Consider the following 20,434-nt stretch of genomic DNA (forward strand, 5'->3'; position numbering starts at 1 on the left):
AGACTGGGGAGACCCTGAGAGGCCCAGGATTTGTTCAGTGTCCTACTCCTTATCAGGATCAGGAACGTGGCCTCAACCCAGCTCTGTGTCCTCAAAGCTGTGGCACTGGCTGCACCCACACCTCTTGGGGGCTTTGGGTGAGGTGTGTTGGTGTCCATGTATGGACAGGGTATGGGGTGGAGTGGAGCCCTTCTGCAGCATGAGTGAGTGGCTCTTGTATGAGGAGGAAGCCCGGCTAGGGGACCCCAGGCAGTGACCTCACTTCCTCGACAACAGAGCACAACAGAATTCAGAACCCAGTAACCTGGCACCCACATTCTGGAGATAGCGTCTTGCTCGGCTTATTTGTTTGGAAACCTGCACATAAGCAATATACTCTCTTGCTGTGTGCCCATGTCACGAGGCTATTGGTTCAGTAGAGCCAACAGTGACAATATTTCACGATCCTGGAGACAGTGTGTCATGTCTCACACTGGGAGCCTCTGGATTCTACCTTGGAAAGACCCAAAGGTAACATAGGGAGTCCCAGATCTAACCAGTCAACCCCGATACCTCTCTTACTGACCTGTGCAGCCCCACATCCCCTCCCCATGTGTATTTGTCTATGTGTGGAAGCAAGGGTCATGTGTGGAGGACCCACCTGGACAGGTGCAGTCTGAAGAGGGTCAGATGCCCAGTGGGCCGTCATGCTCACAACCCAGGTCAAGGCTGGCTGAGAGGGACAGGGTGTTCTGGGTCTTCCCTCTTGTCCCCAAGGTTCATCCTGAGACCTGAAGGTGCATGTCACTGCGTCCTGAGTGCAGGGCTGTAGACAGGTTAGTTTCCAATCTGGGAGCAGCAGGGGGAGAAGGCAGAAGGACCCTGAGGATGTTCAGGCAGGGCTGAGATACCTCTGGGCCAGCTGCTATTCAATGCCTTTACAGAACACTACAGATGAGATTGGGAAGTTGTTGGCAGACCCATGTTCCGTCTACCCTGTTGAGGTGGCCATGTGTCCAAACACCCCGGAGGGCCTCCCTGGACAGATGGAGAAAGTGACCAATGGGACCTCTCCAGAAGCAGTGCCTGGAGATTGCCTGGAGAGGTCACAGTCCAGACTACTGCACAGGACAGTGGTCCACCAATTGCTGGTTCGGGATCTAGAGCCCACGGAGGCAGAGCCAGTGGGTGATAAGCTTGAGGGTGTGTGATGTGCATGTATGGGGCCAGCCAGTTATTAGTTACCCAGGGAGGAGCCCCCAGGGCGTGGTGTGGGGACAGGAGCAAAGACTGGCCTCAGAGTACCCAGCTGTGGATTGCAGGAGGGAAGATGTCCTGGTGTGGGTTCCTGGCTGTAGCTTCTCTGGGAGGTTCAGGGGTGTGTTCTGTTCCTGCAAAGTCACCTGGAGAGGCAGGCATCTGGGTGACCTTTCTCCTCTCACTGCTGAGGACTTAGACTTTCTCCAAATATCACTCTTTTGTATTCTGAAGTTTCAGGTGCAGGAGCAGAGGCCACTGTGTCTCCAGAACTTGAGGCAACACCATCACTGGCATCAGCTGCTCTGTAGGGAGGTGTGCTGTCTGCCTAGTTTTTACTTATTTTATCTCTGCAAAAAGGGATTCAAATATATTTTCAACTCCAGCTAATATTCTTGTTATCGTGATTCTAAATTCTGGTTTAGATATCTTGCTTGTATCTGTGTTGGTTAAATCCCTGGCTGTCGTTTCTTCATGCTGTTTCTTTTGAGGTGAATTCCTTCATTTTTTTTTTTCATTTGGAAGGTATAAAATGAATTAATGAAGTAGAAAAATTGAAATTAAAAAAATAAAATTAAAAAAATATTAAAATTAAAAATCAAAAACACACACACAAATTGAATAGATGATGCTGGATCCTAGCTGTGTTTTGGTCTGGGTGTTGAAAGTTGTTTGACAGATTAGAGAAACGAAAAAGAAAAGGGAGGGACAGGGGAAAAAAAAGGAAATAATTTGAGAATTTGAAAATATGAATACCATAAAGTAGACTAAAATGAGATGATGTGGGTAAAATAGAATTTGAAATAATATACACAAAAGTAGAGAATATAGTAGAAAAAAATTAAAGAAAAATATTTTTAATACAAATTAAAAAGAAATATGAATTTTTTTCATTTTCTGTATTTAAGAAAAAAGAAAAGAAATGAAAAAGAAAAAAAAGAAAAAAGAAATCATTTAAAAACTTGAAAAACGTGAATATATTATAGTAGAATGAAATAAAATAATGGGAGTAAGATTGAATTTAAAAAAGAATTTTCCATAAAAGCAAAAAATATAGTAAAAATTAAATAAAAAAATATTTTAAAAGAAATTGAAAGTAAAAATTAAGTTTTTCTCTTTCTGCATCCAAGTAAAGAAAAGAAATGAAAAATAGAAAAAAAAGAAAGAAAAAAAGGAAATTGTTTGAAAATTTGAAAGATGAGTTCACTGAGATAGACTAAAATAAAATGATGGAAGTAAAGTAGAATTTGAAAAAAAATTACACAAAAGTAAAAAATATAGTGATATAAATTAAAGACAGGTATTTTTAATAAGAATTGAGAATAAAAATGAGGTTTTTTTCTCTTTCTGTATTCAAGAAAAAGAAAAGAACTGTAAATGAGAAAAAGGAAAAGAGAAAAAGAAGACAAAAAATTGAATAGATGAAGCTGCTGACAGATTGAAGTAGGACTGGAATTGCTTCGTTTTCCCCTAGAGGTCAGTCCATGTAGCTCTTCATAGTCCATAAATTTAGCAGTAGGTGAGGTCTGTGTTCTTGAAGAGCAAAGATGTCCCAGTGGGGCGGGGCTCTGTGTAACAGCTCCGCTCTCCACTGGATGGCACTGCTAGCCTACTGGAGTGGATTGTTGTGGTGCTAGTAAGTGCACATGTGCATGCGCTGGAGCAGGGACCAGTCCATTCTCCCGGATCAGCAATTGTGCACCAGTCCTCTGTCTTCAGCTCTCATCTACTCCCCGCTTTTCCACTCTCTGTGACCAGGCCCAGGCAGTACCTCTCTTCCATGTTTTGTCTCAGGTGCGGCTGTTTTCCCCTGCCCCTTGCTTCGGAAGGACTGCGGCTTTGACCCTTTCTGCCCCTCTGCTGGAGGGTCTCACCTAGCAATGGCTGAATGAGCAATGGCTGAATGTTGGCTGCACCCAGGAATGCCCGCTGGACCCTGCTATTGCCGGTGCCCTGAGACTGTGGCCAGGTGCCAGCCCACCCCAAAAAAAGATCATGAGACAGTGTAGCATCAGCGTTTCAGGGATTATGGAAAATTGCAACACACATCTGGCACCAGGCTTCACCCTCAAAGACCTTGCCCCAGCACCAGCGAATGTAGCTGCTTTCCGGGGTCTGCCAAGACCAGGTGGCTTCAACAGTGTCTACCAAATGCCCTTCCAGCAGTGGAACCACTTTTTCCCATGTGGCCCGAGAACCTCCTGGACCCCAGTCTGTTCCTGGGGATTCAGCTTTCCCACCAGAGCACGGCCAGGTCTCGAACAGGGGAGTTGCAGCCTTTGGGCTCCCCTTGTTTACAGTCTTAAAGGAATTTAAACCCTCTCCTTTCTCCTTTCTCCTTTCTCCTTTCTCCTTTCTCCTTTCTCCTTTCTCCTTTCTCCCTTTTTAGTTTAGTCCCTGCAGCTGTTTCCAATTTTCCACTTTCTCCACAGCTGCATTTGGGGAAGGGTGCTTTTTCCCTATGCTTTCCTCCTCCGCAGTCTCTATCCTCTCTCTGCCGGCAAAATGGGTTCCCTCCCTTTCATGGCTTCTTCCTCCCCAAGTTCAGCTCTTCGTGTTGTATACCTGCTGAATTCTGTGGTTCAGGTTGTGCAGATTGTTGTGTTAATCTTCCAATCAGTTTTCTAGGTGTGTAGGATGGTTTAGTGTTGGTCTGGATATATGTCATGGATGCAAGACACACAAAAGTCTTCCATGCTATTCTGCCATCTTGGCTCCTCCTCCGCATCACCCCATCATTCCTACAGGTATAATTTTTCATTTCACATATCCTAATATCAGCTATAGAAATTCCATTGATTTTCCTTTATGGTTTCTCTTTCCCCCACATTACATACATGTTTTGCTTTAATTCCTGAGCATATTTTTAATGTCTCTTTCACATTATCAACTGTCATCTGGTGGTCTTTTGCTGTGGACTGATTTTTTCCTAGTTATGAGACCCAGTTCCCTGCTTTGCATATTGTGTAAGTTTTCATAAGAGGCTGGGCATGAGACCATGAATGTGTTGAAAGTCTTGGTTTTGGTATGTCCCTCTTATGAATGCTGAATGTCATTTTGAAAAGCAATTAATAACTTGTGAGTCAGCTTCATTTTCTCCAGGCTTACTGTTTTTGTTGTGTTAAGATGTATTTACCATTGTCTAGAAATATTTTTAAGCCCTGATGGACAAGTTGTGATTAGCATTTGCTCTAGAGCCGTGTTGTTAGATGTACCACTGACGTGTGACCTTTGATGGGGTTTCATGACCCACATATTGATTCATATTGGTGTGTTATAGTGAGTGGTGACTCTGAGTGACACATTTGGCTTTGTTCCAGTTGACTCTTTTAGGACCACCATGATTGTACTATGAATATATCCCAAATATTAATTTTCCATCTTGAAGAAAAGTTAACATATTTTCTTTTAAAACATGGTGTCCACGCAATGATGTCAGGAGGGCTAGTGAGAAAGCCATCTGTGATTGGCCAGCTGAGCTGCCAGGTGATTGGCCACATGATCAAGGTCAACCTCAGAGAAGCCTGATGATTGGCCAGATATGGTTTTGACGTCACAAGAAAGCAATGTGATGAACCAGGGCTGTTAATAAAGGCAGGCAACAGCTCAGGCCATACTGAGGAAAGAGATGGCAATTCCACCACAGCTCTTCCTGCTGTTCCACACATTATCTGCCCTGTTCCCTTCCATTGCTAATGGCAAGAAGTGTGCTCACTCCTGCCTGAGGCCTCTTGTTGACATTCTGTACTCCACATTCATGTCTGTGCTTACCTTTCTGCCCCTCTGTAGTTCTGAGGGTCTGCATACCCACACCTTGTAACTCCAGGACCCACTTCCCACTGTAAGGTTGGCTGGGCCAGTCACCTATGCATTCCCATCTGGCAAGTGGGTTGGAGAACTAGTTATGAGAGTACAGTGGATTCTCAGGCAGCTGGGGAGATCCCCTCCCAAACCTCTGTGATCAGAACCAGGGTCAGCACAGGAAACACAAGGCCATGTCCTGAGGGAACCCTGAACACCCTGCTCCCCCTGGGGTCCTCCAACTCAGCTCAGCACAGGACACATAAATGCTCTGCACATCAGGCTGACCCAGATGTCCACATTGTGGACAATGCCCAAAGATACCTGGCAGAGAGGAGAGTTTTTGACAGAAGTAAGTACTGGGAGGAGTCACCACAACACTGGACACAGTGGGGGTCTTTGGAACACAGAACATGAGCTGTCTGATCCAGCTCAGTGGTGGAAAAACAAATCCCCAAGACACTGGAGTGACCAGAAGCCAACAGAGTACAACCATTCCAACCCAGAATAGCACAGTGCAATTGATTCCCCAGAACACTGGGTTTGTGGGAGCCACTCTCCGATGAGCCCTGCATACCAGCTCACGATTGGGCAACAGAATCACTTGGAAACCTATCTGACAAGAGGCCACTGAACTATGAGCACTTCAACCCAGGAGAGGGGGCAATTGCGTGGCCAGGACACTAGACTTTCCAGGTGCTTTCAGAAAACAAGCATTCCAATTGAGAAGAGAAGACTGCAATCAAGTCTCCAGAATACTGGTCTTGGCAATATCCGGAAGACCATGATTACCCCAACCCAGCTATATACTAGACCAAGGAGTCATCTGGACAGTGAGCTCACAACATGTCATGTTACTTGGAGCACAAAAAGCCATCTCTGCACTAGGCTACGTATGCACCTGGACAGTGAGCTCACCAAGTGCCCTTGAGCCTGGAGCCCTCCAACAGAGCAGAGTACTGGACAATCATGTCTTCAGAATTCCAGGCTTTCCAGGAGCCTTCAGAATATGAGCCATCCAATTCAGCTCTGCATGAAGCCAAGTTGTGACCTGGACAGTGGACTCACTACTTTCCCTTGGACCTGGAGGGCTCCAAAGCAGCTCAATACTAGGCCAAGTACTGTCTTAGACAGTGGGATCACCACATTCCCTTGGATCTGGAGCCATACAATTGAGCAGAGCACAGGAAAATCAATTCTCCAGAACATCAGGCTTTCCAAGAGGAATCAGACTGTGATTCCTATAACCCAGCTCTGAACTAGGCCAAGGAGTCACCTGGACAACGTGGTCAACACATGCCCTGGAACATGCAGCCTTAAAACCTAGTTCTGCACTAGGCCATGGAGTCATCTGGTCAGTGAGCTCACCATGTGCCCTTGGAACATGAGCCTTCCAAACAGATTGCCATGGCAATCAAGTCTTCAAAACACTGGGCTTGCCAGGAGACTTCAGACCATCAGCCATCAAACCTAGCTCTGCACTAGGCCAAGCGGTGACCTGGACATTGGGCTCACTCTTTCCTGTGGACTTGGAGACCTCCAAACAGGTCAGGACTAGGCCAAGGTGTGTCATGGTCAGTTGGCTTATCATGTGCCCTTGGATCTGGAGCACTCCAAAAGAGCAAAGCACAAGACAATCAAATCTCCAGAACACTGGGTTTGCAAAACCTTGACTACATGCCATCCAAATCAGCTCTGCTCTTCCCAAGGAGTCATGTGAACAACAGGCTCACCATGTGACCTTGTAGCAGGAGCCATCCACCAAAGCTCTACACAACATCATGTAGTCACTGGGAGAGTGGGCTCACTATGTGCCCTTGGACATGGGGCTCTACAAGAGAACATAGAACTGTTCTAATCAATAAGATCTCAGGGCAACTAAACACAGGGCTGGCCAATTGGTTTCATTCTATGAGACCTCCATACCCAGCTCAGCACTGGAGCCACATGTTCACTGGACCTGTGGCCAAATGGGAGCCTTCAAATCATAAGCCTTCCATCTCTGCTTAGCATTGGTCAAAAAAAGTCACTGGAACTCTGGTCTGACACAGCCACTAGTCTGACTGGGAGCCCTCCAACACAGCAGAGGAGTGGGCAATTGAGTTCCCAGGACATCAGTCCCACTGGGAGCCCTGCCACCCCAAGCCCTCTATTCTAGCTTGAAACTTTACCAAATGATTGCCCTGGACACTGAGCTAACTCGGGACCTTCAACCAAAATCTCCACATCCCAGCAAAGCACAGGAAAACTGAATCCCTTATCATCTGGGAATGATTTCAACCTTAAGTCCTTGTGGCCTTTAATCTGTGAAGCCTTCCTCTTTTGGTGGAGTCCTCCTCTTCAGAAGAAACCAACGCCATGCAATAAAAGAAGAGACAGACCATTTGTTTGAAGACTTTGTACCGAAACTCATGGCAGAACATGAGCAGGGGAGCTGGGAGGAAGTTTTAGAGGAGACCCAGGCCCTGAACCCAGATTAGTCATTGAAAGAAATCCTCCAAAGTAAAGTTGCTCCCACCTAGAGAGATGGAGGCCATTGAAGAACAGGCTAAGTAGTGAGGAAGGGGACAGGCTCACCTCCATGAGGTAGAGAGATTCTTTATGCACATGGAGGACTTACTGGATGATTTTGACTTCCAAGCAACGTTCAAGGAGTTATGTCCCCCACCCACAAAGATGGCATAAAAGGAGAGCTTGGAAAAGTTGTCATCTCCAGGAGTGGGGGCATGGCATAAGTGTACAATTTAAATGAATTTTAAATAAATAATTTACGATGAGATTATAAGAAAAATTATGAGAAACAATCCCTGGGTGATTGTGATGTGCAGACTGGCTCAGAAAATACTGTGCTTTATGACTCATAACATCGTTCTGATGGTGGGCAGTGTCTACATGGCTCTGAGAAAGTGTAAGTGAACTACAGGGAGATGACCTTGATATCAACTTGCCTGTCCCCATGAGCACTTTCGCACACACTGACTTCTCGAACCCAAGGTCAGTTGATCAAATCAGCTCTATTCTGTTAGAAAGAATAAGAGAAGCAATATGTCTCCACACAGGTATTTATGCATAAAGCATTTCTGTCCTGAGATGTCCCAGCCAGGTTGTTCCTAAACTTGAGTTTGGACCCTGATGCTATGGCTTCAAACTCAGGCCATAGCAACAGGTGTACCTACACTTCAGTGTCTTTTCTCATGCAGGCTTTTGAAGAGCTAATGTCACAAGAATACCAGGTAACCAGAGAGGAAGGAGGCCAGGGGCACTGGATCATTCCCTGCCTCGGCTTGAGGAGGTGCAGTAAGCAAAGAGTGGTGTCAGGGGCCATGATGGTGGGTTCTGTTCTGACAAGGGAAGCACTGCAGACTTGGGGGGACACATGTGGGATTCAAATTGGGTGCTTTAGATTCAGAGGTCTCAACAGAGTAAGGCAGTGTGTAAGAGAGGAGGAAACAGATGCACCTTGGCAATTGTAGGGTGTACATGAGCATGAAGGAAGTAGTCACTCTCAAGAGGGATAGCTAAGATTCCATGATGAATTGGGCACTGGGTTTAGAAGGGATTTCGAGGTCAAGGTTCCAGTCTCAAACCCTCCTTGGAAATGGTCCCTCTTAGTTGCAGGAATGTGGGGTGGAAGCTCAAGTGAGGTGCAGAACCAGTGATGTGGGGCCCACCTGTGGCTCCACCTGAGATTCAAGGGAAGTTCCTAGTCCAGTTGGTTCTCAGCTCAGCTCAAGACATTGTTCTACTAGCATCTGGGCACAAATTGATGGGAGCCATGAGGAAACTAGCTGTGGGGGTGGAACACGAACTTCAGGAGGACATAGGAAGTGGAGGATTCTGTCTTTAAGATGGATGGTGTCTGAGCTGACATGATAGCTGCTGCTTTTAAGAGCCTGTGGGGAGGCTGGTGGAGTCCAGGTCACTTAGATGTAAGGGGGATGTGTGTTACTTATGTGATCCCAACAGTTGGAACATCCTGTGCATGGCTGCTCAGACCCTGCTCATCACACCCTGGGTTTCCAGAAACATCAGACTCCTGATTGAGCTGAGGCCCCAGAGATTCTCACCCCCTTAATCCCCATTCCTTCATGTGTAGAATGTGGACAACTTGGGTGGGAGGTGATTGTATGAATAAGAGCCAGGAGAGGGCAAGTTTGTGGAGGGGATCCACAGAGCACAGGAGAGATGGTGTCCAATGGTTGGAGGAAAAGTGGAAGGTCCACTTTGATCCTGGCTCTTTCTTTCTAACGGGAAAATTTCAACTCAGAGGAAAGCAGCCTGGATTCTGCTTCTATCCGACACCTGGCCTACCCACATGTCTACCCACAATACACAGACACAGTATACAATTGTCATGACTCTTATGTTTTGATGATCTTCAGAAAGGGATTCTTCTGTGTCTTTCATGCCATTTCATGTGGTTCCTTACATGTCTCGTCAATATCAAATTTGGTACTAGGCCTTGTTAGATTCAGTTGAATTATGAATAGAAAATGCCTAGTAATCACCAGTGTTCTGAAGCCCATTGTTCACAACAGACAATTGGTAATGTTAAGATACTCAACAAAATGGCTCTTTCATTTCAATCTGCAGTCATTCAGATAAAAGGAGTTTACAACCATTTCCAAAATTTTGTTATAAGGGTTCCAATGCCTACATTCCCATATAATTCAAATAACCGGTATTGCGTAAAGACATGCCAGCTTCTTTGCATATAATCCTATGTTGTTGTCAATGCTAGATACCCGTAGATTGACATTTATGTAAACCACGATGAGGTTTTCCACCAAGGTCACCTAGTTTATTTGTACCTCCCTTCTTTTATTTAAACCTACCTCAGGAAAACAGTGTTTGCAGTTTTTGTTTGTTTGTTTTCTTTGTTTGTTTGTATGTTTTCATAGACGTCAGCCAAATATATTCAATAGACATGTTACAATAATGTTTCTGTTTCCAAAGGCTTTCTTCCAAGACTGAAGAAAAGGTGATATAATTTTACTCTGGATTTCAATTTAGCGTTCCTTGATTTTGAACACTATTAATTCTGGTGTGTGTGTGTGTGTGTGTGTGTGTGTGTGTGTGTGAGCAGCCTGGAGAAAACAGAAATACCCTTCATTTTTTCTATGTTGGGAACACTTTGAAGTTTATGTAGCTAAGAGTGAGGATATTTAATGATAACAGCACTGGAAGGACTGGGTTTACACTGCAGTGATCCAAGCACTTGTCCATCCGAAACACTCTGTGCTCACGTACGTACAGGGAGGGGAGTTCTCATCCACTCACTGCCTCCCACTCTGATTCCATATATTCCAGGCGCAGGCATGACAAAGGGAACCCTGAAGCATGCTGTAGTCCAAAAATACACCACCCCACTGTGAGGACTTTAGTATAAACATTTTAAAATGGATTGAAAATCAGTGCTCCATTTCATCAGTTGTGTGTAAATATCCTCTCTGTGGATGCCTTTTCCTTCCCTTTCTTTTTAACTTTACCCTATATCTGTGTTCCTAGCTGATCAAAGCATCTGACACAGGTGGTGTGTGTGAGTGTTAGTATTTATACATTTCTACGATCATGGCTCCTAACTGAAAAACTGCTGTAGAAAAGTGTTTTATATTTCTCTTTCATAAAAACATTAAATTATGTTTTTTTAACGTCTATTTTTGAGACAGAGAGAGACAGAGCATGAACAGGGGAGGGGCAGAGAGAGAGGGAGACACAGAATCTGAAACAAGCTCCAGGCTCTGAGCTGTCAGCACAGAGCCCGATGCGGGGCTTGAACTCACGGACCGTGAGATGGTGACCTGAGGCGAAGTCGGACGCTTAACCGGCCAAACCACCCAGGCACCCCTAAATTATGTTTTTACCAAAAACCAGTTGTACCTAAAAAAGAAAACCATCTCATTTCTTTGTTTATGGTGGTCAATAACAAGCCAAAAAGATCATTTTGGAAATTATTATTGTTAATTATTTTTTTTTAATTTTAATTTTTATTTTTTTAATTTTTTTTTACGTTTATTATTATTTATTTTTGAGACAGAGAGAGACAGAGCATGAATGGGGGAGGGTCAGAGAGAGAGAGAGACACAGAATCTGAAACAGGCTCCATGCTCTGAGCTGTCAGCACAGAGCCCGATGCGGGGCTCGAACTCACGGACTGCGAGATCATGACCTGAGCCGAAGTCGGCCGCCCAACCGACTGAGCCACCCAGGCGCCCCATTATTGTTAATTATGATAAATTACTGAATTCTTGCTGAAAGCCACAAATTGATATTTTGTACCTGCCTGCTTCTTTTTGCAGACTTGAACTTATACATAAGACACCTCCAAGAAAGTAAATTCAATTGAAAAGTCACAAATTACACTCTTCAATTGCCAGCTACTTTTAATTAGAATCCAAAATTATTTATTTATTTGAGATAGAGAGATAGAGCAGGGGAACGACAGAGAGAGGGAAGGAGCAAGAGAATCCAAGCAGGCTCCACACTGTCAGAGCAGATGCTGATTTGGGGCTCAAACAAGGAAATGTGAGATCATGACCTGAGCCAAAAGAAAGACCTAGGCGCTTAACTGACTGAGCAACCAAGGCGCCCCTTGCAGTGCATATTTTCAGTACTGAGAGCGGTAAATTGGGCATTTAGACACACGTGTCACAAGTTTTGTGTCGGACTTCCCACCTGATGTGTTCTGTGTTTTAGTGTGTGTAAGGATGTACTGTTAGTGCACATTAGTGTATATGCCAGCATGTGTGCTTACGTCTGCTGTTGTGTGTGCTAATGTGTCCTGGGTGTGTCAGTGAGCCTACAGCCAGTGCTAGTGTGGAAACTTGTGTACACTAGCATGTGTACTTGTGCCTGCTGGTGTGTGTGATAGCATGCATCCTAGGTGTGACAGTGAGTGTACAACTACTGCTTGTGTGTGCTCATGTGTATACTAGCATGTGTACTTGCATATGATAGTGTGTGTGCTCATAGGTGTACTCATGTGAACTAATATTTGGGAACTAGTATGTGTACTAGTGTGTGTTAGTGTGTATGAGATGTGCTAATGTATGCTAGTATGTACTAGTGTGTAAACTAGTCGATGCCAGTGTGTTTACTAGTGTGCACTAGTACTAGCATATGTGCTAATGTGTAATATGATTGCAAGTCTGTGTGCTAGCATTCGTGCTAGGTTGAGTATAACATGTGTGCTATTGTGTATTAATGTGTAGTAGCATTTACTGAACATACTACTATGTGTACTGACATACACCAGTTGTATACTATTGTGTACTAGGTGTGTACTTGTATTTGTCCTAATATGAGTACTAGCTTGTGTGCTTTTGTGTGCTAGTGAGTAGTAGAGTGTGCTAGACATGCTAATGTGATCTAGTGTGTATAATGTGTAGTAAATTACACCAATGTTTATACTAGCGTGTGCCAGTTTGTGTGTGCTAGTGTGTGCTCATGGACACTCATTAGAATAAAGGAGGTTTGCACCACAAATACCATCATGGCAGCATCCCAGGCGGATGTCCAGGGCACATATGATGTCATAGAAGACCAGCCAATCAGAATTCCCCCAACCTGGGGCTCTCAGGTGGGCAATGATCCTTGGGAGTGAGGACAGAGGTTGAAGCAGGAGACCTTCCACCCCAGGGTTCCCACGGTCACAGGCTCAGGACTCTCCCCTCAGCAGGGATGCTGGCATAGCTACTTTGGTTCTACCACTTGAATCCCTCCCTCCCACCTCCCTGCATGGATCCTGCCACCTGAGTTTGCAGTTACCTGCTTCAGGTATATTCCTTTTTAGGGAATGCCCATAAGTTGTGCTCTGAATTAGTTTTACGTGAAATACCTGGGATTGAATCTTTGCCCTACCATTTGCTGTCTTAAGAAAATTTCTTAATTTCAGTAAGCCTGAGTTTCATTCTCTATAAAATGACATCATGTGCATATCTTGTTAGGGTTGTGTGTGGTAAATGAGATCATGCATATGAAACCCTGCGCACAGTGTCTATCCTTAGAATGTGCCCAGTCAGGATCACCATTATTATTACCTTTAATATCACTAAATATTCTTGTTCTCACAATGTATCTTCTTACACATTACATAGTAGTTTTGTTTGTTTTTGAGATATAATTGGTATATAACAGTATTAGGCATGCAATATAATGATTTGATATTTGTATATAGTGTGAAAATATCAACAGAACATGTACTTAATATTCATCGCCATGCATATTTACATTTTTTTCTTCTGGTGAAAATTAATTCTCTTAATATCTTTCAAATAGACAAGATCATTAGCTATAGTCACCATGCTGCACGTAAGTTATATGCCCAGAATTTGTGTGTCTTGTAACTGGAAGTTTATACTTTTGGCCCACTTTCACCCATTTTACCCACCTTCTGACCCCACTTCAGGAACTACCAATCTCTTATTTGTATCTAGGAGTTTTATTGTTGTTTTTTTTTTTAATTCCATGTATAAATGATCATGTGTATTTGTTTCTGACTTATTTCAGTTAGCACAATGCACTCAAGGTCAATCCATGTTGACACAAATGGTCAGATTTAATTATTTTTATGGCTAAATAGTACTCCACTGTGTGTGTGTGTGCGTGTGTGTGTGTGTGTGTGTGTGTGTGTGTGTGTGATGTTTCCTGTACCCATACATCCATCTATGGTCGTATAGGCTGTTTCCAGATGTTGGCTATTGTAAATAATACCGCAGTGATTGTGGGTGTGGGTATATATTTAAGATTAGTGTTTTTTGTTTCCTTCAGATTAATACCCAGAAGTGAATTTCTGGAATATATGGTAGTCTCAGTTTTAATTTTTGAGGAAACTCCATGCTGTTATCCAGAGGGACTGTACCCAGTTACATTCCCACCAACTGTGCACAGGATTCCATATTCTCCACAGTATGCCAACACTTGTTAGCTCTTGTCTTTTTAGTGAAAGCCATTGGGATAGGTGTGAGGTGATAGGCTTTGTGATTTTGATTATGATTTTCCTACTGGTCAGCACTTTCCATGTTTTCATTGGATGAATGGTTGTTTTGCTATTGAGTTGTAGAAATTATTTATTTTATTTTTATATTTTGGATATTTGACCCTTTTTCAGATTACAATTTGGCAGTATTTTACCAATTCGTTAGGTTGCCTTTTCATTTTTATTGCTGGTTTCTTTTGATGTGCAGAACTCTTTAATCTGATGAAGTCCCACTTGTTTATTTTTACATTTATTTACTTGTGGTGTGAAATCCCTCCAAAAAACTCATCACAAAGACTGATGACACGATGCTTACCACTTACATTCTCTTCTAGCAGTTTTATGGTTTCAGGTCTTATGTTTCACTCTTTAACATATTTCGAAGAGACTTTTGGTTGTGGTTGAAGATAGGGTCTAGGTTCATGTTTCTGCATGTGGCTTTCTATTATCCCAGCACCATTAATTGAAGAGACTGTCCTTTCACCATTGTGTGTCCTTGGCTTCTTTGTTATAAATTCATGAACTCTATGGGATCATTTCTGTTCTCTCCATTCTGTTCCATTGATCCATGTATTTATTTTTATGCCAGTACCTTGCTGTTTTGTGTACTATCTCTGTAATTGGAGCTGCTTTTGTGATTTTTATAGGAGTTGTTTTATGAGCATAAGGTGAAATTTAGTAAGTGGCACAGGGGCAGGTTGTCTCCTTAGTGAATCCTTTGTCTGGCTCACAAATGGGAGATAGTCTAATGGAAGAAGAGCCATTCCTGTGTACAAAGAGTCACTTCTAACTGCAGCCACCTTCCCCACATCCTAAATCCTGGTCATGTGGATTTATGCTGTGTATAAAAACACATTTTATCATGAATACAGTTTAAAAATGAATGTGTGGTTCAGGCTGCATGGGCAAAAAGCATTTTCTGGTGGAGTGTACATTCATAAAGTTTGAGATAACTGATTTAAAGCCCAGAGGGATCTGTTCTGTCTGGGAGGAGGATGGGGTACATTTGGTGTGTGCTAAGCCATAAAGAAAAGGGGTGGGAGGGATTTAGAGTGTAATCTAGCTTTGAGGTGAGGTGGCTCTCAGTCATGAGTGTTTGATGAAAGATTGGCCCTGTAAAGTCATGGCCAAAGCTACCACCAGGGCCCTAATGCTTAAAAACCTTTAATGACTATGTGTTGTTCTTAGATAAGGTCAAAAGGTGGTCTCCTTGGCTCTCTGTGTTCCACTCTCTGCTCCAGACACAATCCTTCCTCCTCTGGCCAATGAGACTTTTTTCCCTTTGGGCTTCCAAGCACCTCCCGCAACTCATGTATCACTTCCACTGTAGACATGTCCCTGGTGTCTTTGTAGCACTTACCAGTTAAACAGGCTCCATGAAGGCAGAGACCAAATGTGTCTCCCCTGCTCCTAAAGTATCTATACTGTTAATACAATGGTAGCAGATAGCAAGTGTTTGATGAGTGTTTGCCAAACAGAAGGAGCCACTTGTGTGTCAGGACCTGTCTTTGTTATGGACAATACAGAGAAAATAGTCTGTCTTTTAGGAGCTCCTGACAGAACAGTGGAAGAAACAGATAGCTAACAGGCAGTTGCTGTGCTGTGGAATAAGTGTTCTGGCAGAAGAGAACCCAGGGTACTCTCAGAACACACGTGGACCTGGCTGTCAAAGACAACTTCCCAGAGAACAGAAAAGTCAAAGGGCATTTGGACATAGCCAGAGGAAAGGGAGGGGGAAAGATTTTACCTGTAGACTCCCTCTGCTGGTGGGTAATCATCCACCCTGTCTTTTCTAAAGAGGTACCTTCATGGCCACATTCTCATTTCTTGTCTCCTTACCTGTGGTCTCTTTAAGCCTCTATTCTACTCCCTCCAGTGGCTTATGGCACCTGCTTGCAAGCTTTTCATTTCTATTAGTTCACTGTCCCCTGTGGATCTGGTCTCTAATAATAATAAAATATATAAACCAAAGAAAAAGGTGGTGCATCCATACAATTGAATAGTGTTCCACAATGAAAAGAGATAATATCTCACATTGCACATATGCACCTCAAAAGTACATCATATTAAATGAAATCAACCATATAGAAAAGACCATATAATGTATGATTTCCCTGACAAAAGTTATACATTAAAATAATCCTTCAAAAAAGAATGTAGGTTTGTCCAGCTATGTAGGTCAAAATATTCTAAGTTTATAATCTTGCTTCTATGAGTCAGTACACATTTCAAAAGCATTGAATTGTGTTTTTAATATCTGTGATTGTATTTAAATTATGGATTAATAAATCTAATAAAATGAATCTATAAATACACTTTAAGCATTGAACTTTTTATGTTATGCTTTTTTTTAGTTTCAGTTTATTTTGAAATGAATTCTTAACGTTAAATGGATCCTCTTAACATAGTTTTATGTGTACAATGTATTATTGTTGAATATAAGTAGAATGTTGTACAGCAGCTTTCTATTACTTAGTATCTTGCTTAAATGGAATTTTGTGTTTACATGCTCTTGGTGTCATGTATGAAATAATTCCCAAGGATAAAATCAAGAAGTTTTTCCTCTATGTTTTTTTTTCTAGTAGATTTACATTTTTAGGGGTTTCATGTAAATCTTAATCAGTATATAGTTGTATTTCTGTATAGTATAAGGAAATAGTGGAATTTAATTCATTTACATGTCATTATTAAATTTCCAAAAATATATTTGTTGTGGAGCTTTAGCTTGACCATGATATGCTCTTTATCCTACTGTCAAAGATCAATTGTCTCTATATGTGTGCATTAATTTCAGAATCCTCTTTGGTCTATCGTGTATGTCTATATGCCAGTGCTACACTTTAGCCTGTAATATATATTGAAAAGAGGAGGTGTTATTCCCCCAATTTGTTTCTCTTTTTTCAAGGCTGATTTTCATTTTGATTGTAATTTATGGTTCCAAAAAACTTTTAAGTGTATTTTTTTATGTCAGTAAAAAAAAGTCATTGGGATATTGATAGGGTCTCTGCTGAATGTTTAATTTACAGTGTTAGTATGGACATTTTGACAATATTGATTCACCCAATTTATAAACCCAGAATATATTTCTAACTATTTCTGTCTTTTTCAAATTTTGCAATGTTTTATACTTTTCAGGGTACATACAATTATTTTCCTCCCTGAATAGGCATATTTACAATTATTTTACTCTTGTTGATGCTGTTGAAAATGGGATTGTTTTTGTGATCTACTTTTCAGATATTTCATAGGTAGTATAAAGGTTTTAATGTTTTGACCTTGAATCCAGAAAACTTACTAAGTTTGTTTATTGATTCTAATTTTGGTTTAAGCCAGCTGCAAGCAAATATTTTAAAATTTCCTTTCAGACTTGGATGCCTTTTATTTTTTTGACACAATTAATTTGACTAGCAATAACCATATGATATTGAATAGGAGGAATGTGAATTGGGAATTTATTTCCTTGTTAAAATTATATAGGAAAAATAAAACTTCAGTTTTTCACCATTGAGCAGGAGGAAGATGTGAGGTTTAGTTACATGGCATGCATTGTTTTGTGATAACTTACTCCTCTAAATTATTTGTTGAAAATTTTTATCATGAAAGGGTGCTGAATTTTGTCAAATGTTTTGTCTGCATCCATTGAGACAGTCCTGTAATCTTAATCCATATTTTTAAGGTTATTTATTTATTTTGAGAGATAGCAACAAAATGAGTGGGTGGAGGGGCAGAAAGAGGGGACAGAGACAATCCCAACCAGGTTCCACAATGCCACCACAGAACGAGACAGGGCTCAAATTCATAAAGCTGGGAGATCATAACCTAAGCTGGTATCCAGAGACAGTGGTTTAACCAACCAAGCCATCCAGGTCACCCCTCCATAATTTCCTAATGTGGCTTATCACACTGACTGATTTATATATGTTGTGTATTAGGAAGGTATTCTGCTGAAAATGACATATGAGTATTCTTATGTAATGTTTGATTTGTCTTTCCTCTATTTTGTTAAGAATTTATGCATTTAGGGGCTCCTGGATGGTTTAGTTGGTTAAGCATCTGACTTCAGCTCAGGTCATGATCTCAGGGTTCATGGGTTTGAGCCCTATATATGGCTCTGTGCTGACAGCTCAGAGCTTGGAGCCTTCTTCAGATTCTGTGTCTCTCTTTCTCTATGGCATTTCCCAAGTTGTGTTCTCTCTCTCTCAAAAATAACGAAAAAAAAAACATAAAGAAAAAGAATATCTGCATCTATGTTCATCAGGGTATTGACATGTAGCTTTACTATTTTGTAGCATAATTTTCTTGCTTTGGTATCAGTGTAATAAGGCCACATAAAATGAGCTCAGAAATGTTTCCTCTTTATCATTTTGGAAGAGTTGAGAAAGAGTCAATGTTAAGTGCTGCAGGGAGTATCGCTGGAGTCACAAAAGATGAGTCTGCAAACAAAATGCAGTTAAGTGAAGGTCCTCATACTGGAGTCAGAATGAGGCCCCAACTCCAGAATGGAGTTTCTCTTTATGAGGACAATTGATAAAGACCACGTGCATAAAGTCAGGTAAGCAAGTGTGTTAGTCTAGCGGTTTAGCTTTTCAAGGTTGAATTTTGAGTTAATTGCTTTCTATAACACTAGGAAGTGTCAGGTGTGAAGGAGGATCTGGCCCTGGAGGAAGTTAATGTCTCTAGGCATTCCTTAGGAGCCACAACCAAGTTCAGCTAAGTAAACATGTCCTGAGGCCTTGCACCTTCTCCAGCCCTTCCCTTTTGAAGTCTTTTCCTTTGATGCTTCTCTCCTGCATCTCCCACAATTAAGTATTTTTAAAATTATTTAATAGAATTATCCTGGAATATATCCAGTTCTGGGTTGGTTTATTGAAAGATATTTGATACTGGTACTGTTTCAATGATTATTATTGGGTTCAAACTTTCAACTTCCTTGCAATTCAATATTGGTAGATTTTGTGTTTATAGGAATTATTTTCTTTATCTAAGTTGTATAAATTTTTGACATGACATTTATAATAATCTCTTATTATATCTCTCCTTCCTTCCCTTCCTCCTTCCATTTATCTTTTCTTTCACTGTCTCAGTCCGGGAAAAAAAAAATGAATCTGCTTATATTTCCAAGAAAAAAACCATATATCTTAACTGGATTGATTTTCCTTTTTAAATTTGTTGTTCTCTATTTGATTTATTTCTGATATACACCATGTTAATTCCTTCTGCCAACTTAGAGCTCAGTTTCCCCTTTTTCAAATGTTGTGAGATGTAGTTATCTTGTTTATTGAAATGATTTTTTAATGTAGACCTTTTCCATCTTTACTACTTTTTTCATGTTGCATCCCATAGGCTTTAGTATGCCGTGTTTTAACTTTTTTTTTCGTGTTCTGGAGACAAATTTTCTTTTGTTGTTTTGTTTTAACCTCATGTTTGTTCAACAGTGTGCTGCTTAATTTTCATATAATTTTGAGTTTTCTCTTTTCCTTAAGTTATTGATATCATTTTTCATTTCGTTTTTCTCAGAAAAGATCCTTGGGATAACCCCATTTCTTTAAATCACTTTATATTTGCACTGTTACCTAGTATGTGATCCAATTTAGACAATGATGTATTTAAGTGTGCTTGATAAGAAGATGTATTTTGCTGTTGTTGGGTAGAATGTTCTGTATGGGATTGATTCACACATTTGGTTTATACCTTTTTCAATTCTGATTTCTAAAACGATTATTATATATATTCTCTCTGGATGATATACCAATTATGACAAGTGGGTTCTTGAAGTCTACTATTATATATGATGTTGCTGTCTATTTCTTCCTGAAGCTGTATCAATATTGGCTTTAAATACTCAGATGTTGGGGACATATGTATTTATAACTGTTGTATCATGCTATTGATTCAAACCCTTAATCATTATGTAATGAACTTGTTTTCTCTTGTGGCAAATATTGACTGCATGTGTATTTTAAGCATAGCTGACTACCCCTGTTTTTTACTACCCCTGTTGTCAACATTTGCATAAAATATCTATTTCTGTACCTCCACTTTCTGATTTATGTGTTTATAAATCAAATATGTTCCCTGCAAATAACATATTTTTTAGTTTGCTTTTGTTTATTTTTCACTGAACAATCTATATGTCTGCATTGATTGACATAATTCTCCATTTACATTTAAAGAAACTACTCAAATGTAAGAACTTATTATTTCCATTTTATTAACAATTTTCTTTATATTTTGTAGTTCTCTTGTTCCTAACTATGTTCCTCCTGTCTTTCTTAGTGGTTTGATCATCTTTTGGTGATACAATTTGATTCTTTTCTCTTTAAACTTTGTGTATCTACTATTACTTTGTTGAAACATGATAGAAAACTATTATAGACATAAATGTCTCTTTAAACAGGTAACAAGATAACATCAATGTCA

The 20,434-nt window shown here is 41.2% G+C and overlaps 1 long non-coding RNA gene across 1 annotated transcript; it reads left to right on the forward strand.

Moving 5' to 3' along the window:
- The first annotated feature begins 362 nt into the window (after positions 1-362).
- LOC122212811 lies at positions 363-1,621 on the forward strand. The gene is made up of 2 exons (XR_006199336.1): positions 363-510; positions 1,471-1,621. It is a non-coding gene; the product is annotated as an uncharacterized LOC122212811 (long non-coding RNA).
- Positions 1,622-20,434: the final 18,813 nt, after the last annotated feature.

This window comes from Panthera leo (assembly GCF_018350215.1).
Source record: "Panthera leo isolate Ple1 chromosome F3 unlocalized genomic scaffold, P.leo_Ple1_pat1.1 chrF3_random_Un_scaffold_30, whole genome shotgun sequence".
Classification (NCBI taxonomy): Eukaryota; Metazoa; Chordata; class Mammalia; order Carnivora; family Felidae; genus Panthera; species Panthera leo.